At 46.8% G+C, this 25,969-nt stretch overlaps 1 long non-coding RNA gene across 2 annotated transcripts in view; it reads right to left on the minus strand.

The window, feature by feature from the left end:
• The window catches only part of Gm33597, a 95,029-nt gene extending 69,376 nt beyond the window's left edge, over positions 1-25,653 (minus strand). Inside the window, exons 1-6 of one of the 2 annotated variants that reach the window (XR_390691.2) lie at positions 25,610-25,653; positions 22,660-22,937; positions 18,975-19,148; positions 18,199-18,386; positions 15,213-15,440; positions 6,607-8,250 (exon numbers count right to left, since the gene is read on the minus strand). This is a non-coding gene — a long non-coding RNA (predicted gene, 33597). Of the gene's footprint in view, positions 1-6,606; positions 8,251-15,212; positions 15,441-18,198; positions 18,387-18,974; positions 19,149-22,659; positions 22,938-25,609 lie in introns of those variants that run through there. The other variant, XR_390690.3, reaches the window with a different exon arrangement.
• Between the last annotated feature and the right edge of the window lie 316 nt (positions 25,654-25,969).

Raw genomic sequence — 25,969 nt, forward strand, 5'->3', positions numbered from 1 at the left:
GTCATCGTCCCTGTCTGCACTCTAGAAACACAAGCTCTGAGGCTCTATCTTGGCTGGACTGTTCATTCAGGCTGTCTTCCTGTTTCATAACTGATGGTTGGTTTTAAGCAACCCAGACCCTAAGAATAAACTAGTTACAAATGAATGAAACAGGTTTCATGATTGACCAGTCCTTATCTGTACCATTCAGCATGTGCTCTGCTAGACTCTTTCATCCTAATCCTCTTTTTTCTCCTCTCCCTCCTCCTCCTTCTCCTCCTCCTCCAGTTCTTCTTCTTCTCTTCTTCTTCCTCCTTCCTTTTTTCCTTCTTCCTCCTTCTTCCTCCTCCTTCTTCCCCCTCCTCCCCTTCCTCCTCCTTCTCCTCCTTCTCCTTCTTCTGCAAAGGACCAAACCAAGGCCTTGCTCATGGTAGGCAAGTGCTCCATCACTGAGTTAAATCTTCATCCCTATCCTGATGTGTTGTTCGAGATGGTCTTCCTATATGGCTCCTGTCGCCCTCAAACTTATGATCCATTGTCTCAGTCCACTAAATTTCTCAAGCAGACCTACCATATAAAAATCAGATGCAGGCTATATAGGACTCTATATATTTGTAGAGTATTTTCAGCTTTTCACAGATTCAGGATCTACTCTTTCAGCACAAGGAGCAGAGGCATCCCAGAGAAGATGGAAGTACATGTCTGAACTGTGCTGCAAACATAAATGCTGACCAGACTCAGGCAGATGAGGACGCAGAGAAAATGTGGCATGTATAAATCCATTGACATAAACCCACACAGCAAGCTTCAGTGTTGAGAAGATGGTGGCAGGACTGACTGTCATACTACCATATTATAGACAATCTACAGCACCTGAGGTGGGAGAGCTGCTACACACCTGCCCCTCCCACTGCCAGCTGTGTGATTTAATAGGTCACATGCCCTCTCTGTGTCCTCAGAGTCCTCGAGTAGAAGTAATAGTCTGTTACTATATATCATAGTAAGGTTGTCTTGAGCCATTACTACCAATGTGGCAAAGAACAGTGTATGAAACCATATCTGGCCATGGTTACTATTGTTCTGATAGTAACTGATAGTGGGCACACATCTTGCTATTACCAAGTTTTATTTTGTTAAAAGAAGCTAAAAAATCTACTGTTTTCATTTGTGTGGTGGTGGGAGGAGGTGCGTGTGCACGTGCATGTATGAGTGCATGTGTGTCCATGTCCGTATGTTTATGTTTTTCTGTGACTTTTCTAATCTTGAGGCATTCATTGTTTTTGAAGAACTGTGCAGGTTAAGCAAAACTGCTTGCTGCCTGCCGGCTGAAACACATCTGGACTGGTGCCTGCGATTTTCTCCCAGTGTCTCCTGGGCTGTGACCGGGCCTCCTTGCTCACCTCAGCATGTTTCAGGAGAAAGGACTCCTGGGTGTAAAGGGGGTGTGTCTGGGTGGTGATTCTGGCTACAGTGACAGATGTATTGAGTTTGTTTCTGCAGGTAAGTGTTTAAACATTACAGCGGTTTTAACACATCCTCTCTTAAGCATATCATGGAGACCACCACTGCACATTCGTAATGTGGAGACTATTTAGATGATTGACTAGGTGAAGTGTGGCTTCTGATTCGATCAGAGCTGCATCCTATGCCATCGATGATGTTGCTCACCCATCTGGGAGTCCATGGCATTGGAAGGTGATGCATTTGAGTGGCAGGCTGATTACCTGACTTAGAAGGTGATGGATCTAGTCCACACTGAAGAACTCCAATTTCCCCATGCTGATGTGATGCATGAGTTTTAACAGAATGACTAACATTGGAGAGCGTGGCACAGGTCCACCTGATCTGCCTAGACCTGCCTGCTGTATGGCAGGTTCCCACCACCAGGAGGCTTGCCTTAGATTATCACAGGACAAGAGCAAAGTGAAAACAAGTCTACCTCTCTGTGTGTCACTTGAGACTTGTATGTTCCATCATCACTGTTTTTTCTGAGATGCACGGGTGGTCTTCTATCTATTGGTCTTATTGCCTGACAGTCCACAGCCAGGACCCTGTGCTGAGACTCTTGTAAGTATTCCATCTGACGTGTGGTAAGGTCTCTATACAAGCCTTCCCAAGGCCGGACTCAATGGCTTTTAACACCATTTAAAGGACTGGTTTTCATGTTCCTGTGGATGGACTAAGAAGAGTTCTCACTGAACAGGTGTTCAGCCCCTTCCCAGACATCCATGTTCAATCCCAGTGGGATAGGAACCTCCCTTTTTAGATAGGAGTTATTCAAGTATTCTACCTTCTCCCTGGAATGCCATCTGTCTCTAATGGAAGCCATTCTTGCCCCTGATCTCAGCTCAAACCATGGAGGTTAGCATCCTCCTAGCAAAATCTTGGTGGTGATCCTTGTCATGTGAGTGGCTCTGTAGCAGAGAGGTTCCTAATCAGCTATCTCCCAAAGCTGGCTTTGCACCTGAGACATGGGAGACATGTAAGCCTGCAGGAGAAACACATTAATACCAATCACAGTAATTAGCATGCACTGAGCATCAGGTTCTGACTGCCTTGTAAGAATAAAAATCCCAATGCTAGGATAGGCATGATGTTCCTAAAATCTAGACCTCAGGAGGTGGAGGCAGAAGGATCTCAAGTCCAAAGACAGCCTGTCGTCTGCAGCAAGAAAGATCCACCCTCAAAAAGTGAAAAAACAAACAAGCAAACAACAACAACTTTACAAGTGTTTTATCATTTTCAGTCCTTAGGACAGGTCATATTCTGCATGAGAAAACTGAGGTTAGGTGAAGAGAAAAGGCAGCTGTAGAGTTTCTACATTCTAGTCTAGGTTTCTAAGACCACCCAAAACCAAGCTATTGATTGTCACATCAGCATCCAGTGTCCAGAGCCAGACAGGCTGGGATCGCTAGATGTTGATCTATATCTATATCTATATCTATATCTATATCTATATCTATATCTATATCTATATCTATATCTATATCTATATATATATATATATATATATATAGAGAGAGAGAGAGAGAGAGAGAGACAGACAGAGAGAGGCAGAAAGAGAGAGACAGAGACAGAGAGAGACAGAAAAAGAGAGAGAGGCAGAAAGAGAGAGACAGAGAGAGACAGAAAGAGAGAGAGAATATTACTCAATGCAAAACAACTAGATGGTAAGCTGAGCCCCAAGGGACCATTACAGACAGATTTCCTGAAGGAAGGTTTTGATCTAGTCCTGAAGGGAAAGAAAGTGTCCACCCATGACCAACACTGCTGGCCTCATGCTTCTCCTTAAACTGCATGAGTGATGACGGAGGACCCAGGGGCTTTGTGGTTCAAAGTAGAGCCTGGGCAGAGCTACAGGCAGAAGTAAAAGGGATCCCGCCCCAGCTAAGAGAAATGAGTTAGCTCAGTACTTCTTAAGATCATAGGCCCAAGCTCAGACTGAGTGCTGAATGCTGGTATTCCCGTGGCAATGGACAACGGAAGCCACATTTCTTGTTCCCTCTGCCCACATCTTATCTACAATCACCCCACTTATTCCTGTTACAGACTGGATGGAGTTCCAGAGTGCAGCACACCTTAGCACCAGGGATGCTTTCATCTAGTAGAGCACACTTGGAGGATGACTTCATGGATTTAACCTATTCCCTACCCAAGCCTCCATGAGGAAACACCCAGGGCGACCACCATAGGAATGATATTTGGGACAGAGATCTCCTTCACAGTGAGTGACTTAGGCCATCTCCCTAGGCGTCCTGAGCCAGTAGCCATGAAATCAGAAATGTTGCAAGTGCTCCCCTGAAGCTTGACCATCACTGCCTGGCACAGTGTGAGGTGGGGTGAAGCCGAGCAGAGGGGCTCAGACCACAGAATCTCAGTCTCAGACCTGGCAGCCCCTCCAGTCTTCTGTTAGGCCACAGTTTAGCTCCTCCTTCCTCTGTTCTCATCCCCAACCTCAAGAAAGCCCATAAACACTTCAGGTTTCCATGTCTGGAGAGGAGATTGAGGCTTACATTCCTAAGTAAACCTTTGACGAATACATGGCACCTAGGACATGCGCCCCACCCTGTAGTGTGTGACCAGGAAGCACGACAGGCCGTTTGAATCAAGTCCATCTTTGTGTTGTCCACTCTCACCACTCCAGCAGAAGCCAACTCCAGCGAAGGGTTGGTGATGGGCCAGACAGCCGATTCCTTAGAGGCTCAGTAAGGAGCAGCTGCCTGCCCCACTCCCGCTGCTTCTCAAGGCCACGGTGGTGGCCCTGGCTGCACACATTTTTCCCAGGCTGGGGCGGCAAGTGGGGGGTCCTCAAGTGCAGACAAAGACATAGCTCAGCCCTGCAAATGGCTTTGAAAATGGGGCCTTCGGGATTCCACTTGGCTGACACACTCTGCCCTGGCCCAGACCTTGTCCCCCAGAGACATCCCCCAGCCCCTGCTGGCCAGCTGTGCCTCCCACTGCCGCCCACACCAAAGCCCTGACCACACGGAAATGGTTGCTCAGTCCAGAATTCCCCATCACACCCCTTCCCACACAGGGAGGGGCAGGAGCAGGGACAATGGTAGCAGGGACTCTGACGGGTGACTCTCCCATGTGGGGTTGTGGGCCACAGGCTTTACTCAGACCCTTGTGAGCCAAGCAAGATGGTCAGAGGGGACTTTCCTGTCATTTCCCCTCAAAAGAGAGCTCTGTTCTGAGCCTGAGAGTGCTAAAGCATCACATCCTACCTCGTGCTGTCAGGCCACCTGTGCAGCACCTGCCGAGGGATCCGAGAAGGTGCAGCCACTCTCAGGCCAGCAGGCTTCCAGTGGGGCACCCCGGGCACACACACTTTCCCAGAACTGCTGCCGGTATATCACTTCAAGAACTCTGTTTTCTGGCCACTCTCCTTTAAACAGCCTTTCCTAAAGGCAGTCGGTCCAGGCAAATACTAGTGGTTTATAGTTTCCCACAAAATGAAGGTTCTGACCATCTTGATTCTGACTTTTCCATTTCCCTGGGTTGTAAAATCCTGACGGCACCAGCCGTGGGATTCCCAGAAAGAGTCTGGCAGGAGTAGAAGGAAGGACTCTTTAAGATAAGTGGTCCACCCTTGCAAACCCCTGTTCCTCCCACCTGCCCATCTCCCCACCTGCCCTCCTGCCCACCCTCTCTGCCTGCCCTCCTGCCCAACCCCTACCTGCCCACCTCCTTGTCTGCCTACCTCCCACCTTCCCACCTGTCCATCAGCCTGTCTGCCCACCTGCTTATCTTCAGGTCAAAATGCAGATGTCTCCAGGACATCACAAGTATGGATAATCAAAATGAAAAGAGAAAGCCCAAATTTCATTTTTTTAAATAGAAGTCTCAGTTTAGCAGGTTAGCATCGTCATCATCATCATTTTGAGGCCTTCTTTAAAAAAAAAAAAAACTTTTACAAGAGGATTTTGATAAAACAAACAAACAAACAAACAAACAAAAACAAAAACTTCTAAACCAAAGGTTCAACATACCAGAAAGTACACACTTTGTGAGTGTTTAAGGCTGTGGTAAAAACAAAACACAACCTTTAGATAGCCACTTACAAATGCCCGAGAGGCTACATCCTCTGCACACTCCTGAGGCAGCGAGCTGAAGAACAGTGCTCTCCTAGGCCGCCCTTTCTCCTCTCAGCATAGAGGACTGCTGATAGACTTGTGGGAATGATCCCTGAGAGGAAAAACACCCAGCGACCCTCCACGACTTCTCTGCAGCAGAGAGAGGGGCTCCCCAGTTCCCGACAGATGTGGGGGGTTCCCATAGGAAGAAGCTGAATTCAGCTCTGATGAGTCCTACAGAGATCGTAGTCTTAGTGCAAGGAAGCTGAGTGAGCCCAGGACAGAAGCCGGCGTGAAGAGAGGAAGCAGGTGATTCCCATGGGCCAGGCAAAGCTTCTGTAAGCTGGATCTGGTTTTGACAAGGTCTCCAGCTAAGAGGACTCCCTGCCAGAGGCAAGGTGACTCCAACAAAATAGATGGAGGTGGCCCAGAGACTAGGACAGGTTAGAGCATGTCAATGGAGCTGTGTCTCTCAGGCCAAGGAAAGACACAGCAGGGGACCCTGAGGGATCCACCTGGGCACCTATGGCTCCCATGGACACACTACAACCAATCACATAGAAAGAATGTGCATTCGTTCCCCCCTCCCCCCACTCCAAGAAGCCAGGACTGCAGGCAGTAGCAAAGGAGGGGGAAGGGGAATAAGAAAGAAGTTCCCGACAGCCCCCTCGACTGCTTAGAGCTCATCTGGAGCACTGGGGCAGTGTGAAGCTTTGCTGTTAGACTGAACTGGGATTGTTTTTAAAACACATTTTAACACTGTGACAAGAAAGTGGTTGTTAGGAACTGTTCATATTGCCCATAGTTGAGATGGTGAATCCTAACCCATAAAGTGATCAACAGCGATGAGACCAGTCTCTGGAAAAGCCACAGAATGTTTCTTCTGATGTCCCTGACCTAGTAATGCACACACCCCCAACATTATCAGGGGAGAGAAACACATTTAAGGAGCCACAGTTCACATGGGAAGTTCTACTCAGCACCAGAAGTTTGGCTCCACTTGTTAAAAATAAAATAAAATAAAATAAAATAAAAATAAAATGAAGCAAGAGTAAGGGTTTGAGGGATGGTAGGCACACAGTGCTGAAGACCAAGTACAGAGGAGGAAGGCAGGCGACCTGCATGAAGGGCAACGTCCCCATAACATTTGAGGCTATAAACACCCCAGACTGTCTACCTGAGTGCAAGTAGGTACAAGGGTCCAACAGAGTCATTGCAGCACGCCTGGGCTTGGTCTCTACCTCAGCTTCTAAGTGGTCCTGCTCTGGGGATGTAGATAGAGGCTTGGGATGCTCATGGCAGCCTACAGCCTGGTCAATTCCTTCTAGCCCTTATTTTGGCTTCAAGAGCTGAGTGCACACCACACACACACACACACACACACACACACACACACACACGAGAGAGAGGGGGGAGAGAGAGAAAGAGAGATTGATTCATGGCTCCCAGGAACTCCCAGTACTGGAAACTAGTACGCCCTACTACGTGTTGGTCTCCAAGGCCATCCTACTGAACATTGAGTCATCTGATTATTGTTCCCATGACTGGGTCTCTTTCTTACTATGCTACAAAATTCCTAAGTAGGAGTTAAAATTCTCACTGTGTCTGGCCTGTGGAGAGAGCTAGTGGTACCTTCTTCACTCACTTCACTTTACATCTTATAAACAAACCCCCATTTCAATAGAGCCTGCTCCTCTTCCCATGCATTGTGACTTCTGCCCCTCCCCTGGGGCAGGGGTATGACAGGCAGTGCTCACAAAGAGGCCCGATGCTATTAGTCAGCTTGGTTGTCACAGCAGGCAGCCACAGCCTGGCAGCTGAAACAGCAGATGTTTGTTTTCTCACAGTCTGGAGCTATATGTCTGACCAAGGTGGCAATAGGGTCTGTGTCTGGTGACCAAGCCTGACTTGCAGGTGGCTGCCTGCTCCCTGGGCCCTCGTGATGCCTTTCCTCTGTGCACATGTACTGAGAAATCCTCAGTATTAAAGACCTCAGCCTTGCCACCTCATTTAACATCATCTCTGTAAAGATTCTATCAGGAAGTACAGTCACATTGGGATGCTCAAATTCAACTTCACATAGTCCTCAAAGCTTCCCTTGTCCACTCACAGTTCAAGGCCACGGTGCCAAGGAATGCCATCGCAAGTCAGCCTCGACAGGAGATCGACACAAATTCTGAGGGCTCCCATGACGTGCCTCAGTTCTCACAGCATCTTGGGAAGCGAGTGCTGCTTCTAGCCATTTCCTTGCCTTCTCCTCACTCCTCACAAGCTTCCCTCAGAACGGCTCTGCCGAGCACACCTCTTCAGTCCAGACAAAATCCTCCCGATCGCTCATGAGAGACGCTATGCATTCTGGGCCCTACAGGGTTCATCGGTCAATGGGACACTACTAGGCCATTGATAGAAAATGATTCAGCAGCAGTAGGTGGGAGGGGTGGGACAGAGATCTGTGGCACAGAGGACATTTCCAATTACTGTCCTCTGGTCCTACGTGGGGGCAGGGACTGTCTCTTCACAGGCATTGCAGCAGGTAGATATGCAATGTGGGCATCTTAAGACGTGAGAAATGTGGCTGTTTCTGGTAGAATCCTCCAGTGTGTTCAGTCAACTAAGACAAGATGATGGAGGCTCAGGGCTAAAAGGGGTACCAGGGGAGACTGAGAGGTGCCTCCTGCCTTAAGACATTGATGGCCTGTAGGGAGAGAGAGACATAATTAGCCAACCATAGTATAGTTGAAGTGCCCAGATTAAATTATGTATCATATGCTCCCGGCTCCCTGGAAGAGAAACATTTATTCTGCCAGGGAGGTGGGGGCACATTAGAAAGGAGGAAACTGGGGCTTAACGGGTAACAAGGTGGAAAGGTTTGCCTGAGGTCAATGACACAGTCCAAGCAGATTTGGATACTGGGCCAGTGCCCTGTGCCTCCAAGGTTTGAGACGTTCCATGCCCTGCCTCCTTTCTGGTAATTCTGATGCTTAGCATCCTGGGAGAAGATGCTGGCAGGACCTCTCCAGGACCCTGGTCTGGGTCTCTGGAATGGAATCAGGTGGCCAATGCCTTTCTGTGTTCTAAAGCCTCTTGCCCAGTGTAGCAGGAGTTGGGAAGGAGGGTTGGGGTGCACCTGGACTGGTCTCCTAAGCAGACAGGAAGTGATGCCTTCTGGGCTATTCTCAGCAGCTGTTTCTTGCTTGGCATGCTTCAGACAAACAGGCAGATGTCCTCAGGGTGACCTTCCTGACTCAGAGAGTTTGGGAACTGAGGTATTCACTCCCTGGGGTTGAGGGGAGAGGCAAGGACAGGACACAAGCCGCTGACTCATTTCTTGTCTCTGCCTCCCTGTCCTGGTTTTTCAAGGCATTGAAGAGAGCTGGTGTAGGAAGGCACTGCCTCAGAATCAGCCCCAGGACACAAAGATGTCCTCCATCCCCTGCCCAGGTTGACGTCCTCTTCCAAAGATGGAAGCAGATGGTGAAGAGTGCCATGCCTTCCAGACACAGCAGTCCTTACAAAGTCTCTCTATGGTGGGGATTGGGGGAGGAGGAAGAGAGAGATGATATGGTGGGCCACTACAATGACAAACAGCCAGACTGAGGAAAACTCTACATGTGACCTCACTGGACTGCAGTTAAAGTCAAGCACACTAAATTCCATTAAGTTACCCTCATACTAGGTGCCTAAGGTATCCATGAAAACATTGAGTTTCCTGGTTAGACTTGGTCTCGTTGCTATGATACCTCTATATATCTGAATGTATTCCGCAATCCATAAACAAAATGAAATTTGCAACAGTTTTGTTCTTAAGTGTTTCAGATAAGGAATGAATATTGTGTATGTCCATCTTCAGAGCTGACTTGTGGCTGTGCATCTCATGCTGCCACACAGATCTGCATGTAGGAGGACTCCTCCGTGACCTTGTACCTGCTGTGACCTTGTACCTGGAGTATCCCTCTCCTATTAGTCCCTGTTTAGGGCAAGAACTTCTGGCCCTGACTTCCAGACCCTTTGTGACCTGTGCTCTGTTGCCAGCAGCTCAGACTGAGCCATGGCTGCTAGCACGAAGAATCAGGCCATCCTGTTGGAATGTCCCTGTCCTATCACAGAAGCTCTCTGAGTGCCTTTTAACACTGTTCTTAGCAATAGCCCAAAGACTGGAAACAAACTTGTCAGGGACCTAGCCTGTGCTAAGTTTTCAGAACCCAGTCACCACAGGAAAAGCATGGCATTGATTCTTAGCCTTTGCCTTTTCCTCTAGTCCCCCACTGCCCCTCCTGCTTCCCCCTGCTGGAGAGAGGGGAACCTTTGGAACATGGACTAAAGGGTAAGCTGCTGGTCCTCTCAGCTCCTGGCAGTCATGTGGTGTGGTAAGTTCTTCCCCAGAGTGCTCAGCCAGTTTCCATGCAGTATTCACAATGGTAGGAGGCTCTGGGGGTGGCAGGGATTAAGCAAGGCAGTGCAAAACAAGCATTAGCACAGTCTAGCATGCTCCTGGTGTCAAAAAAAAGTGATCTTGTTGTTATTTACAGTGTCTCTTATCATGCCGTAGACTAAAGAAATCCCTTTGTTCTGAATTCTGCTCACACCCTATTACTCCTGCTATGGTCCTGAAGGATCAGAGCCACCTGGGACCTCATTAGAAAAGCAGACCCGGTCCTTAACCCAGAGTCAAGGAATCTGGGACGCAGTTCAACAATGCTTCCACCTGACTCACAGGGGTATTAATGTTTGAGACACGACACAACTTCTAGTGCACACAACTGACCTCTGGCTCTGACTTGTCACTTCCTAATCTCAGTCAGGATGATTCTGTCCAACGCACAGGCAATCATGATAGATTTGTCCAGAGTCTGCAGCCCTTCCTGAAGGCTTGCCGTTTGACCAGGGTAGACTAGGTAAAGAGCATCAGCAACGTGAAGGACATATTGAAGCGGGCAATGGGAGAACATTCTGGAAGCAGTCCTAGCAAGAGGTCAGGAGTCAAAGTAGATGTGAAGAGAGGCCTCACAGTGTACTCATATCAGAACTTGGTCAACTCCGCCATCCTACAGATATAACAAGGGAGAGGGAGAGGGAGGAAGGACAAGCCAAGGCTCCTACTTTGGAGCTTGTAGGCTGATGGTACTTTTATAAAAGCAAGGTAGGGCAGAAGGAGGAGGAGATGGGGCAAATAATGTGTGTCTTCCATTTTGGGTTTCTGTTTCAATGGAATATCAGTTAAAGGTTTTTTTTTTTTTTTTTTTAACAAGAAGAGTGAGGTTCTTGTGGCATTTAATTCACATCTCTTTATCGAACTTCCTACTCTGTGGAGAGCTGGGGGGCTCTGGAGTTAAAATATCTGCCGTGGCTTTGAATCTGAGATCTTCCTTCTTAGCAGTGGCGGGGGAGGGGAGTTGATTGGCTTCTAGAGCCCCTGCTGATGTATCTGTACCCTTGCCTGTCTCAGAAGGTTGCAGTGAGGTGAATGAGTACCTGCCAACTCCCCCACAAACATGTCTGGGGTGTGGTGGGCATTTAGTCAGGAGGGGACATCATAGCAATTCCTGTTTGTCTCCCTTCCCAATGAAATGGGGATGACCCCAGGGACAGGGGTAACTACAGCAAGAGCTTTTGTGTTGACTAGCATGGGGAAGGTACACGATATAGACTAGAGAGACCATAACAGATGTTCACGGGGGCGGGGCCAGGAGGCCACCATGATATACAGATGTCAGCCCCTTTACAAATGCCCTCCTCTTCCCTGCTCCTGTTTTTATAATCACAGCTTACTGACTTCTAGGTAATGAGAGTCTGTGTTCATTCTTCTCATAGTCCCAGTTCATCTATGGACTACTCTGTGAACTGAAACTGACTCAGGAAAAGCTACTACGTTCTCCATCGGTTGGTGCCCTTCGGTCTCCTCCGTGCCTGAGGAAAAGCCATCTCAGAAGATTCTGCCATTCCTCTGAACGAGATTGTCTGTGTGACAGAAATAGCATACAGATCACTAATGTCTCTGGAATTCGGGCACCGAGTTGAGTTTTAGTAGCGCAGAGTCTATGGCAGCTCTGGAGCACTAGCCTATCAGAGAGGAGGCCAAGAAGACAGCAGATAGTAGTATATGTGACGCCAGCAGTCAACAGAGGGTGTTCAGAAGACATCGGCTATCCTCAGGCCCTACACATTCACCCCAGCTGGGACTTGCCTCAGAATCAACAGAGCTGAGGGACTTGAGGTCAGGACCCAGACACACATGCAAAAAGAAACTGAAAGTAATGTATGAGCCTCAGTCAGGTTAATCAACTTAGGTGAATTTCCTATTCAGGGTCCAAGCTATAGACTGGGTATTCCCCATTATCCACCTAACTTTGCCCTTTAATAAGCCAATAGACCAAAGAACACTCACGTACAGTTTGTTGAACAAAGAAATTTACAGGAGCATAGCTGACCGCTGGGAGCTGTATCACTGAAAAATCCCTAACTAATGTGGACCACTTACATAGAGCTATACTACCAAGAAGCCCCCAATCAGATTTTTACTATAGCACCCCCAAGACCACATGTAGCTGGAGCTAGAGGGAAAGGTGACACCCCCTCCCATTGGAAGGGAATGGTAACCACTTGGTTCACCATAGACATAGCTATTGCAGTCATGTGCTTACCTCATGGCCAACTAAAGTCACAAAACACTCAGCTCCCTGTCTAGCAATGATCACGTCAGGCCCCAGGACCCAGTCATAATCCATGCCTCAATAAGGCACCTTCCTCAGTCATCTTAGTACCAGTAGCCAGTCTCATGTGCTGGGGCGGGTACAATCAGTTCTTAAGGGACACCTAAAGGTACGGGTAAATTGCCAGACCCAAGTCAAGAGTTCCATGTGGGCCATCCAGGAAGTCTACAGAAGTAAAGCTAGAATACTAGTTAGATGCAGAATCCCTTGCAACTGCTAAGTGTTAGAAACTGAAAGAGTCTGGGGGAGTTTCTACTTCTTTCTGTGTAACCAGCTTGTGTGTTTGTGTGTATGAACAAGTATACAAATGTACACATCTATGTGTTGGTATGTATACATGAGTATGTTTGCATATGCATTTTGTATTTGCTGTCATTTCTTTGTAGTTCCTAGTCACTTTATATCATTACATCGTGAACATAAATGTAGGCCATAATGTGATAGGGACATTTGTTTGACCAATCTACTATTGTTACAGTCTTGTACCACACACACTTTCTGGTCCTCTTCCAACTTTTAAGAGTCACGAGTACTAGTTCAAACACTTACAGCTCAGATAATCGAGCTTCAGTTTGTATTGCTTGCAATTGAGTGTGCTGGTAAACACAGTCAGACCAGCTGTTCCCAGCTGTCTCCATTTAAGATTGTGATATAGTAGACAATGGCACAATTTTGTGCATTGCCTGATTAGTTCCTTGTCACTAGTCTTAAGAAGCGGGATTCCTGATCATAGCCTTCACAAGTGTGGGGCATAGCTCGTGGGAGCCCGCCGCACCGTGCAAGAGCCTCTGTGTTGCTGTGAGAAGGACCCAGAACAGTGTCCTGGATGTGCAGCTTGGAGCTTTACATACAGCAGTTTCTAGTGTCACGGCCCCCATCAAGGCCATGAGGTTATAACTATCACACTAATGAGAAAAACAGAGCAGTAGGCTGGGCCTCTTGTCCCTAGCTACAGAGCTGAGACATTGAAAGCTACTTGAGAAGTAGCTGGGTGCTCTGCCATTCTGCACCCTACCCCCAACACAATCAGGCCATTCTTCTCCTCCAGGCTCATGATGAGCCTTGTCACAAGCTCCTATTGAGTTCATCCAAGGGAGCTCACCAGCAAGAATTAGAAGCCTGAGGACACAGTATTGATCTCTCCTCTTTCTCCCCAGAAGGCCACTCTGCTTAGCTTATCCTCATCTGGGTTGGAGAGTTTCTCCCTCCACTTGCTTTCTTCAAGGCTAAGGACAGAAAAGACTCTAGGAAGCACCACCCTTTGAGGGTTTTCCATGGCTTCTTCCCCAAGCTGTTCTCTCCATCTCTTTTATATTGCTATATTCAGAGTGAGTCTGCCTGGAGCCAAAGTGCACACTTTCCCCTCACCCTGATTGCACACACGTTTGCTTTGCTCACACCAGTGAGGGTACAATTGGAAGATCACTCTGATGAGAGGTAAGCCATGTTTTGCTAGAGCCTTAGCTCTCTTGAACTTAGTCTCTTCATCTAAAACATGAGGAACTAGACTAGTTGTCAAAGTCATGTGCCCCAGGAGAAAGGACAGGCATAGTGCATGCCAGCAGATGCAACATTTCCCTCTAGACCAAGACACATCTGTAAGGCAGTGTGTGCATGAGGGGAGGGTATCTGTGGATGGAGAAAAGGGAGCCCCTTTGGAAGCAGAGTTTGGGGACCTTTTCTTCCTATGTACTTAGAACCTTCGCTGTTTGTTCTTGTCTAGATTTGGATGGCAAAACAGTCTATCCTCTGTGGAAATTATGACTTATTTTTCCAGCTGGTCTGCCAGTTGCCAAGAAATGTCATCTGAATATCATTATTTAATCAAAGATTAGTCCACGCCTGTGACATAGGCTGCAACTATTATCTTCTTTGATTCTTTACATAAGCACACATTTTCTGCAAAGATTAGACCTGCATTTGTACAGGCCAACAGTGTCTACTCCTTTACAAATGGCCTAAAGTTGAGTCTACTGACCCAGAAAGGTTACGGCCTCTTGAACCTTCAAGTACATGAGTGTGAGCTAGGGTGCATATGTGCGTAGGAGGTGAAATATGCGAGTGTGTGCAACTTATTTTATTTTATTTTATTTTATTTTATTTCAGTACTGAGAATCAAACCCAGAGCTTCATGAATAAATCCTAGGTAGGCAGTGCTCTACCACTGAGCCACATACCCAACTCAATCAGTTACCTCTGAACTCATTTCTTGAAAAACTCAACAGAAGAGACCTTTCCTTAATCACCAAGCCTCTCAACAAGGACTTGCATTTTATAGCTGATTATCAGTGTTGTGTTGTATTTCTAGTACTGGGTGATGGGATATTCTAGAATAGAGGACTTTAGACTGGTCCCATGACATCTGGAATAGTTCCTGCCTTCTAAGTTCCATGTGACATGCAAGCTGACTTCCTGTACTGCTATCAGAACTTTCTAGGACATCTGATTGCTGCCTTCGTTAGACAGTCCAGGTGACAATTTATTTCCTGTTGGTTCTGCTGCATCACGGTCCCTGGTGTTCTCAGATTAGAGCTCAGGGCTTGTTCCCTTGTTATTGAAGTTTCTTTGGATATTTTCATATTTTTTTGGCCTCTTCATCTCTGTCTGCTTCAAGTAACCAAGCATCTAGCACCACCATTGCCAGACATAAATGACTGTCAGAAAAGAGGAACACAGTGACAAAAACTTGAGCCTGGGGGATGGAGAGATGGTCCAGTGGCTAAATGTGCTGGGTGTTCTTTCAGAAGAACTGAGTTCAATTCCCAGCATGCACATGGTGGCTCACAACCATCTATAACTCCAGTTTCAGGGGATCTGATGCCCTCTCCTGACCTCGAAGGACACTAAGCTTGCATGTGATGCACAGACATACATTCAGGCAAAACACTCATACACATAAAATTAAATAATAAAAAAAAAGCCAAGAACACTTAGCACTATTTCTTACTTGAGATCTTCTCAGACACAGATGAGGCAGGAGAAGTTTCGGGCTCTTTTGTTTAAGAGACAATAACGATGGAGAACCTGGGCTTACCAAGTAGGACAGTTCAGAGTTTATTTCTGCCTCTTTCCACTTCCATTTTCCAGTCTTTTCCTGTTTCCAAAGCCACGAGCAAAGGAAATCATAACAACCAGCAGGATCTTTATGCCAGGCCCCCTACACTCCGCTGGTGATCTGGAATGTCAGGCATATAAGCACACTTTTAAAAAACAAAATCAAAACCCAAGTACTTGAGTGTACAGGTGGAGGAAGACGGTTCCCAACGTAAGTCTTCAAAATGATCTTGGGAAGGGCTTGTGTTTATTATATAATAAAAGATATAAAATCAGCCGCCTGCCTGAGAGACCCAGTTTTCAGATCACGTTGGAAAGTCCTCCAAAGCTCCTCTGGGTAGACGAATGAAGCCTGGCCATGGAGACAAGGTTTGCAAGGGAGGTGATGCTCAGAGTGCTCCCATTTGAGTGTCAGGTCTGGTTCTATGATTTTCTCACAGCGCTGCTGTGCCCACCTCTACCTGGCACTCCCTGAGGTAATGAGGACGATGACTGAAGGAAGAGAATGACCAGAAGCCCAACCATGTGTGCTTTAAGCTCCAGTTGATAAGTGTAGAACCATATCTGTTTTAAGGTCCAGTTGGTAAGAGTAGAGTGACTCATGAGAATGTCAGACAAGGATGTCAATGGGAAAGAAATCAGACAGGTAGGGGAGAGGCTGAGCAAAGGCGCGGGGACCCGAGGTTGGGAGAGAACAGGAAACACGTTTGTAAGATCTCCAGGATTTTGGGGGGCTGTTATAAAGAGTCTTTCATAAGGCCCATTATACTTCTGGGGTTTGCATCACTATTTGATCTGAGCCCCTCCAGGACGGCTACATCTGCTACTAAGCTGTGTTGTAAATGTCTTTAATTTTTATATTTCATCTGAAGGGAGTTGTTAAAGCGAGTTTACAGGGTGATGGCTCTTTGAATAAAAGCCATCAATACTGGAGCAGAGCTCTGTATGACACTTAATTTTCGCTCTAATAAGCCCTCCTAAAACATTACAAGATTTAGAGCCCCTTTTCCCTTCCTTTTTTCTCTTTCCCTTTAACTTCCCTTCCCTCCTGGAAGCTTTCTCCGCTAGCCATCTTCTGAGCTGCCTCCCCCCCCTTTTGCCTTCCTTAAAGGACAGATTTGAAGGGAGCCTTTCTGCCCAGATGCCGTCACTTCGCCGTTCACCGCCAGCCAGATGTGCTCTTGACTTCTGAACAGGAGAAATGTTTCTTTGAAGTTTTTCAAAGACTTTGCTTTTATTTAGAATTTTCCCCCCTTTCTCTCTTCCTCATATTTAACTGGTTGGGAAGCCCCAGGAGGGGTTTTCGCCTGGGCCTCTTTTCTTTTCCTGGGGCATAAAAGGAATGGGATCAGAGGCGCTCTGTTCCCAGAGAGCCTTCTTGTTTCTGCCCTCAACGACTCCAAGTATTTTCTATCGGAGCCGCTGTCCCCAGGAGCAAAGGGAAGATGGCTTTGGATATGCCCTAGAAGCACAACTATTAAATGAACAGAATGGTTCTGATGGGAGTGGGGGGCTGGAAAGCACCCTACCCCTTTTTCCGAATCTATCTTATTCTGTTTGGGCAAAAGGAAGCCCCTCTTTCCTCTCTATATGCCAGACATGCTTTCTCAATGGCAACAGAAGAGCAGCAATGGGAATTTAGAGGCACAAGAGGAAAAAAAAACAGATAGGCACCCAAACATTAAATCAGAAGTACCCGCCCCCCACAAGCTAGAGTGCCATAATCACGTGTCCCCCTAACTGCCACCCCCTCCCCAGCATCCAGTTGGCAAGCTACTTAGTTTGCTTTGGCCGATGAGTAGGTTTAAAGGCTGGCTGGGAACACTAACACTGTGGGAGGTAGCAGTGACAGCGAGCTGGAAGGCTTGCTTGGAGAACACAGTGGTCTCTAGCATGGGGTGTTGGTGTGGAGGGTTCGGAGTGTAAAGTGTAAGTCACTGTCCAGCTCCCTAGTGGACTGTAACTTCCCAAAGGACAACGTCCCACTGTCACATTCCCAGGCTCTCTCAAAGTGCTGGGGACTCGGGCCATACAGTGGGAAGTACCTGTTGCCTGTGTGCTTGTTTCCTTTGACAACAGCCATGAGACTGTTGGAGGGAAGTGTGTTCAGGTCAGAAACATGGGATTTTGGGTTTAGTGAGTTTTCAGAGAAAATAGTAATTAAGGGGTTCTCTGGCAACTTATTACTCCTTGAAAATATTTGTATTTCCTAAAAATCTCTGGGGTTGCTGAGGAAACAAAAAAAGCAGGCTTAGATGTGAAGATGTTGCTTTTTTGTTTTATATAAAAATAAAAATGATGTATTGATTAAAGTATCCCCAGGGTTCGTGTCTCTAGCTGCATATGTAGCAGAAGATGACCTAGTCGGCCATCATTGGGAAGAGAGGCCCCTTGGTATTGCAAACTTTATATGTCCCAGTACAGGGGAATGCCAGGGCCAAGAAGTGGTGGTGGTGGGGGCGGCAGGGGGGTAATAGGGGACTTTCGGAATAGCATTTGAAACGTAAATAAAGAAAATATCTAATAAAACAAAATTTAAAAAATCTTGATAGTGTGCTTGTGTGCTGGATTTTATTTATCTAATGTTGAATATGTTCACTCTTATATCCTAGTTGGTGCATTCCTTTGACTGACTTTTAAGGACTGAACCACCTAAAGTAGAATTGACCCAGTTTGGGTACACCACAGGGTCCCTGCCTGAATCCTAACACCACGCTGCAGATAACCGGGAGGGCGGCCGAGATGCTGTCTGGGTCCACCCCTTCCTCTTCTCAGCTTGCTCTCAGTTTATAAGCAGCTTGTGCACGTGCCTTTTTCACTCCTCACTCAGGGTTAAACTCTGAAATTCCCTTTATCCAGCTACTGAAGAGGCAGCTCACCAAACATTCCATGTCCCGTACTCCTCTCAGCTTCCCTTGTGATAGTATCAGGGCTCTGCAATCAAGTCAACAGACTATGAATGGCGTTGACACTGGTGTGTTGTCAGAAGTCTTCATGTCTTCTCCAGTCTTCTCTTTTCTTCAGATCCCAAGAGCCACATACATTTTAAGATGCAACTATGAAAAAACTATGAAAAAAACACATGTCAGTTTCATTCATGCTAAGACACCGAATGACTGGGTGGAGCAGAGAGCCTCCTGCCAACCGTCTTGTTGAGCAAGTAAAATTCTATGGCAAACACTGAAATTTAGGATTAATTTGTTATTGCCGAATGGCCCTGCACATCCTGTTTAATTCACTTTTGCTGGGCAGGCAAACCACCAGAGACTCATCTGTTCTTGGCCGTGTATTCTTCCCAGATTCCTGGTCTCAGCCCAGCCTCTCACCTGTGTGACTTTGGGACGTTTTCAGAGCTAAGTCCCTAGCTTACCTGACTCCGAGTCTTCCTGTCAGTTTCAGACTATATCTTCCTATTTCAACACCTCCTCTCTCCCCAATTAAACTGGTTCTCTCACAGAGCCCTCCTTGACGGAAACTTATTCTTGCCTTTCCAACTGTGAACCAGCTCTTGCCCTCAGACCCAGCTAAGCCCAGTAATCCTGGGTGGTCACGCCTTCTCCTCTAGCCAGAACCCGTTTCCTTCCAGAAGACCCCACTTCCCAACGGTGACGCCAACCCACAAAGGCTCCAGGACAGAGTCACCCATGACACTCACTCCCTGTGGCTTTCTGTAGACGACGCAGCACACAGCTGATCCCTCATGCCTGGTGCTTTCTGCCTTCAGAAGATTTAGTATGCTCCACCAAGTCTAGGAACTCTCTAACAGCACAGTTCTCATCTAATTCAGAAACTGGCCCAGCACCCACAGGAGGCACTCATGAAGGTTCAGCTGAAAGGATACATAAACAGTGAGACAACATCTCAGAGACCTGGTAGGCCTGACAGTAAGTACTTTATTGTGTGGCCTACGGAATGCTCAAAACTTATTTTGGGAGTATACTCTTAAAACGCATTCCCCAAGGTGTCTGTTCAACACCAACTCTGGGGCTTCTGATTCTACAGCGCCAGAGTGGGTGATGGGGGGTGCACATTTTAAAAAGAGCACATGAGATTCTGATCCAAGAGATCTGCAAGCCACATTGAGAAACACGGAGGCACATGAATATTGAGTATGTGTTTGTGAGTGCTCTTAGTATATGGATGAAATGCATATACTAAGCGGTTTGTGTCGCTGGTGTGCAATGCTTTCCAGGCAGGGATGGCGATACGTTTTATCTCACTTGTCAACACCAATACATCGGTAGGGGCTGTCCAGAGGACCATTTTAAGTAGGTCTCCGGGGCCACATCTGGACTACACAGGAAAATGTCCTGTGATTGATTGATGATGTCTGCCACAGGACTAAGGGGAGAGTGGTGGCCTGTGTACCAGGTGCCTGCCGGGATAGTTAGTCCCCTAGTCTGCAGACAGAGTCCTTGGAAATGAAGATCAAAGGATCATTTGAGACTTAATCCAGGCCTCAACCAGAATGGCTTCACCGTGGACTTCCTCAGGTGACTTTGTAGCAAGAGAAAATAAAATCAAGATGTGCGGTAAAAGGCAGGACTGAGAGGAGCTGCCGTGTTGCTTGAGCAAGCGTTGCCTCTTTGTGTCCACAGCCTCCATTTCTTTCTTCAGAGTGACCTTGGCTTTTCTTTCCCTGTATCTGCTCCTTGTGTCCCTTCTGTTTTATTCCAATGGTGTACAGTATCACACGCTCAATCCCAGAGGTGGGTCCTGTGCACTTACATCAAAAGCTGTGTCCTGTGTCGGAGCTCCTGGATGCTCTTCCTGAGTGTAAAGACAGCTCCACTATCATTTTATTACCATCAGAGAAGAAACTGCAGCTGGTAAGGGGAACCTCTGAGCAGGATAGGGATGACATAAACACCACCTAAGCAAGCTAGTGAAGTCTAAAGAAGCTGAGCATGGGGACAGCCCTTGAGCCATGGATCCGGTCTGACATGAAAGCTATCCTACTGCTAGATTCCTCAAATACATGAAATGATACATTGTCTTCATTTTCTAATGGTTGCTTCAGTTATTTATTTTCAAACAGATGCTATCAATTATGGGAGGGGAGAATGGGACTTAGCAGTACTTGATCTTGGTAGAGTCCAAATAGAGCCATGGCTCCGACTAGCCAGACTGAGTAGATGTGTGTCTTAGTGTGGCACTGTTCCCCATACATTGTTGCAATTTTCCTCCAGCAAACCTTCTGGGAGGAGAGGAAACAGGAAGTGTCCAGCCCAAAGGTGGTTGACTCTAGATTGCTACCATAGACCTCAGCCTTCAGCATCCGTCCCTCACCAGGGCACCAGGCAGTGATACTTCAGCTTTAACTAGCTAACTGCTAACGGTCTCTGGGGGAGGTGCCACTTGCTGAATGTCTTTTGAATGTAGAAGCATGTCACTGCACAAATAAAAATGTAAAAATGAATATCCCACAAATTATGTATAACAAGAGTTGTTGGTTCACACATCAGTATCCATACCAAAGACTGCTCCTTTGTGGTTGAATTGCTGTTTTGTGCGTATCACACTCTGTCATCTTTATAATTAAATTATTTTCTGAGCCACTACTTTTCCCAGGCCCAGCTGAAAAGGGAGACGTCAACACTAGGAACCTTTACCCTTGTCAGCGTGGACTTTGTCAGGCCGAATGAGTAGCCACCCCGCAGCATAGGGACGCTAACATCTGCATGGCTTCTTTCTCCTTCTTCTTCCCTCCATTGGTCATCATTTCTAGGCTAAAGGTGAAATCGATGTGTATGAGACTGTCAGCAAGCTGGAAAAGTAATCACTTAAATAAGGAAGCTCAGAAAGATTACTTAGTGTTACGCCAATTTTAGATGTTTCAAAAAATCACTTTTGGTCAGCCAGGTAAAATGTGAATACTGTGTCCAGTTTCTTGGAGGAATGGCGCTATCTCTCATACTCAGCTGGTCCCTTGGGTAGCAACACTTGTCATTTTATACCATCTACTCTACTCTCCGTCTTTACATGTGGGAACACACACTCTCGGTAAGCACAGAGAAAGACAGACGGACGGACAGACAGACAAACAGACTGACAGGGCAGGATGGAATAGAAGAGTCTGTCCAAGAAGGAAGACTTCCACTTTGCCTTCTCAAAACAATACTGTTAATTTCCTCAGTTTGGAAAAAAAAATTGTCAAAATTTGGAAAAGAAACAATCTCCAAATGCAGAGAACTTTCCAGTCTCTCTCTAAAAATGAGCACTGGGTCTACAGACCATCCCCTCCCCTTGCTTGTTTCTTTTCCCCACCAAAATTATGCCGTCTGGTTTCCTACCTTATGAAATACCATCGATCTACTTGGAAGAGAGTGGGTTGTAAATTAATGCATGCGTCGCTGTCTCCCATCGGATGGTGGAGGTTGGAAAGCCACAGCTTTTAGGATGTTAAATATTTATAGTCATTGTTTCAACCAAAATAAGGGCTTGCACAGACAACAGGATGCATGCCGCAGAGGAGGAACCTGCCTGGTGTACTGTGTCTTTCCAGAGACTTCCAAACAACAGTGTCCATGCAGGCCTATGCCTCACAAAGAGAAGCTTATGATGTTCCCCAGAAGATAAATGCAAAAGACCACTAGTCTCCTCTGGAAGAGTCCCCACCACCCTGGAAACGAAGGGTTCAATTATATTATTCAATTTTCCACTTGAATTCTGGCAGACTCGGGCACCTTCTCACCCCTCCCCCCAGCCGTGGAGAAAGACTTTGCCCCTCGTCTCTGCTTCTGACGGTCACTGTGGATCAGCAGTGCTAACCGTAATTGTCTTCTCTTGGCTATCATTACTGCTGGAATTTTGGATGCCTGAGGTGAAATATCTGAAATTTGTTGTTAACTAAAAACCTCTCAGCAATTACAGATTTGTGAAAGCTTGGAGATTTTTTTTTTTTTGAACATAGAACACTATTTTACAGGATAAAGCTGAATTCTCTTTTGGATAAAATAACCATGAGGAAGTGTATGTACCTCTCAGTCACGCAAAGGAATGCAAGATAACATTCAGTTTTCATAGTCAAAAATGGTAGGGAGCAAATCATACCGACAATATAACTTGTAATTAAAAGTTGTCGGGTGAGATTTGAATCCCTGCGAAGAAACTTGATATCAAGCATGTCTCTGAGATATCAGCTGGGTCCCAGGAGGAGTATATATATCCTCAGTGCCTGGCTCCATCAGGACAATTTCTGAGTATTTTGAGCTAGAGATCAAGTAATTGCTCACATCCCCACCTTAATCTTTAAAAAGTTTCAATTGGCTTACAAAGTGAAGACAAAGGAAAAATAAGGTGAGCCAAATTCGAGAGTAGAGAGAAAAAGATTAACTCACCAAATGCCTGCCATTAGAGATTCCAGGTTATCCCATGACAAGAAGGCCATGGGTTTGGGCTTTGAACTTCCTAGACAACACCATGAAGAGAGAACATAGAAGGTTTGATATCTAGGATCTGCACATTGAAAACAAAACGAATTATCTGTTCAGGGAAGGAACACAGCAATTTCTGATGCTGTGGACAATAATGCATTGCTCCTGAGGGTCCTTGTACGTACCAAACTCCACCTTCTGCAGCATCCTTGATCACAGTGATGAGTTTCACAGTCTGCCTCCTGTGAGTAGAAGAGGCCACAATAGTTTTCAAAGTCTATGTAAGGTTAGGACAATGAAATCTGACCTATCCCTTCGGAGCATTGTGGTACACTCAACTCTTCTGCAAAGAGCAAATCCTGGGCTAACAGAACTTGATTAAGTTTTGCAATCATGAAGGTTAGAAATGTCTGAAGAATGGACACATGCTGCCTTTCAGAGTTTGCCTTCTAAGAAGAGCCCCCTGGATTTGCAGTAACCCCATCATCCCACAGTTGATGAACAGACAACTTTTTCCAGGCTTGAATGGTAGTTGTTTTATCTTTGGCCATATGGCCAAGATCCTTTCCGATTTATACCATGACCAGGCTTTTCTGAGTGTGAAGGTGATGGTTTAAATGCCTCCGACAGTTGTCTGCCAGAACCCTTCCTGCACTTGAGACATCTGACCATCTGAAGATGTTATCTATCATCCCTCAAGTCCCATTTTATAGTTGGAGTGGACATGGTGTCCACCCAGCCCCTGGGCCACAGCTGATTGTTCTAGGATTGCTCATGATCAAAACTGGTCCAATCAGAATTCTTATTGGGAGAATAGAGATGGAGTAAGAGTTTTGTCTTTTCTAGGTCCTAATACTGTCATATGTGGGCCTGGGAACTCTATGGCTGAGTCTGCAGCCCTGTGGTGGCAGCCGGGCTGCATAGGCAGAGTGGAGGGCTGCACAAAGGCAGGCACAGGAGGGAGGAGCAGGCTGGCCAGCATCACATTGTGGCCCCTAGTCCAAGGCTGCGCTCTAGATTTGTCAATTCTGCATTGCCAATTCAACCTCACTTTCTGTCACTCACAAGCAGCAGTCTCTTGGGTAGTGCCTACTTCTACCCACCTCCTCAAATGTTCACCCTAAAATACCCCAGGTTTGCAAATTCAAGAAAATCTACAGCCCCAGTAATTACTCCTGTGTTTCCCATAGGGATCCTATTTGATTGGCAGTTCACTGTGACTGCAGATTCTCAAAAAGTGTACAAATAGCAGGATGGAGAGAGGGGCAGATTCCAGGACTATGGACATCAGCTAGGGCCTTGCATGAGCTCCACCTCTGCCAGCCACAGGCTCACACGGAGCCCAGTTTTACTGTGCCACCCAATGCAAATCACCGGGCTCCCTGACCTTGGCATTTACAGTACATGCTTAATCAGGGCCATTTGGCAGGTTGCGTGATTTAGAAGCAATTATGTCAGAACGAAGAGTCAAAGTGGTGTTTTGAGAGTCACTGTATGGTGGGAAATCTCCCCCCCAAGAACCAGATGTCTCCAAAGTTCAGCTTTACAGTCCAAGTGGAAGACCAGACCTGTGTGTTACACATTGTAGACTGGTTTTGAATACAGGACTTCATGCCTTAAGAACCTCCTCTGGAATCCTGGAAAACATACGCTTAGCACGCTTGGCTTGTATAGATAGGAGCTGTCAGCTGGGAGCTAGATCTTTGTCATAGCCCAACCAAACGTCATTGATTCGAAGATGCTGTCATCTGGTGTTTTTAATACCCTGGTAATGGATAGTGACTGGCATGATGAGATCCTGCAGCTGGCAGCCCCTGTCTTTCTCGGTGGTAGATAAAATGATAGAATTACTCACAAACAAGAATGCTTTTAACTTGGCATAATGTTGCATTAAAGCAGGGGGCATTTTTTAGTTGCCATATTTTCAGGTAGATCTCTCTCTCTCTCTCTCTCTCTCTCTCTCTCTCTCTCTCTCACTCTCTCTCACACACACACACACACACACACACACACACACCCTACTACTACCAGTTGCAGCAACAACAACTGATGGAGAAACATTTTTTTTAATTTGAATTTCCAGTGCAGGCCTAGGATTCCAGTTGCTACTGGAAGAACCACATTTTGTACTGTGTGTTCTAGAACATACTCCAGAAGTCTACAGATTGAATTAGACTCAGAAGAAGCCTAAATAGTTAGCAGCCCAGCTACTGCCAGACAGTTGTTGTCACCATTTCCAGGCATCAAAACCAAACCAAACAAAAAATCCATACTGGGTTAGTTAGTGCACAGAAGGAATAGTGGAAAGCAGGAAGGGATCAGTTTATGTGCACCATCATGGTAGAGCCTCCCTGTCCTCAGGCAGAGCATCTTGGGACAGGAGTAGATTGATGGGCCTTCAGCCTATATTCAACTCTGCTACTTGGTCAAATCTTTTCTCTTTGACTCTGAGAAACCTACAAACAAATCAGATTGGTCTCTACTTCTCTTCTCTCCCCTCTCCTCCCTCTCTCCCTCTCCCTCTCCCTCTCTCCCTCTCTCCCTCTCCCTCTCTCCCTCTCTCCCTCTCCCTCTCTCCCTCTCTCCCTCCCCCCTCTCCCCCCTCTCTTCCCCTCTTCTCCCTCTCCTCCCCCTCTCCCCCCTCTCTCCCCCTCCCCCTCCCTCTTCCTCTCCCTCTTCCTCTCCCCTTCCCTCCCCTTCCCTCCCCTCTCCTCCCCTCCCCTCCTCTTCCTCCTCCTCCCTCTTCCTCTCCCTCTCCCCTTCCCTCCCCTTCCCTCCCCTCTCCTCCCCTCCCCTCCTCTTCCTCCTCCTCCTTCTTCTTCTTCTCTCTCTCTTTCTCTCTCTCTCTCTCTCTCTCTCTCTCTCTCTCTCTCTCTCTCTCTGCCTTATGCCCTGCTGTCTTGTATCTCCATACCTGTGAGCTACAGCTGACCATGGAAGAGTTTCTGACCACTTCAGGCTTCTGGAATGGAACACCAAGCATGTCACTAATTCTCTCTCTCTCTCTCTCTCTCTCTCTCTCTCTCTCTCTCTCCCCTCTCCCCTCTCTCCCTCTCTCCCTCTCTCCCTCTCTTCTCCCTTTCCTCCTAATTTATGAAGTAGACACAACACAAAATTTACCATATTAACTATTTTCAGCGTTTACATTTCCATTTTGGGCTACCAATATCCAGGACTCTCTGGTTGCATGAAGTTGTGTCTCTCACATTGAAAAAGACATGGATTCGCTAGCCACTGTCCAACCACCCAGCCCAGGAGATAAAATACTCTAGTC

Source organism: Mus musculus, chromosome 4, assembly GCF_000001635.26.
Source record: "Mus musculus strain C57BL/6J chromosome 4, GRCm38.p6 C57BL/6J".
Taxonomy (NCBI): Eukaryota; Metazoa; Chordata; class Mammalia; order Rodentia; family Muridae; genus Mus; species Mus musculus.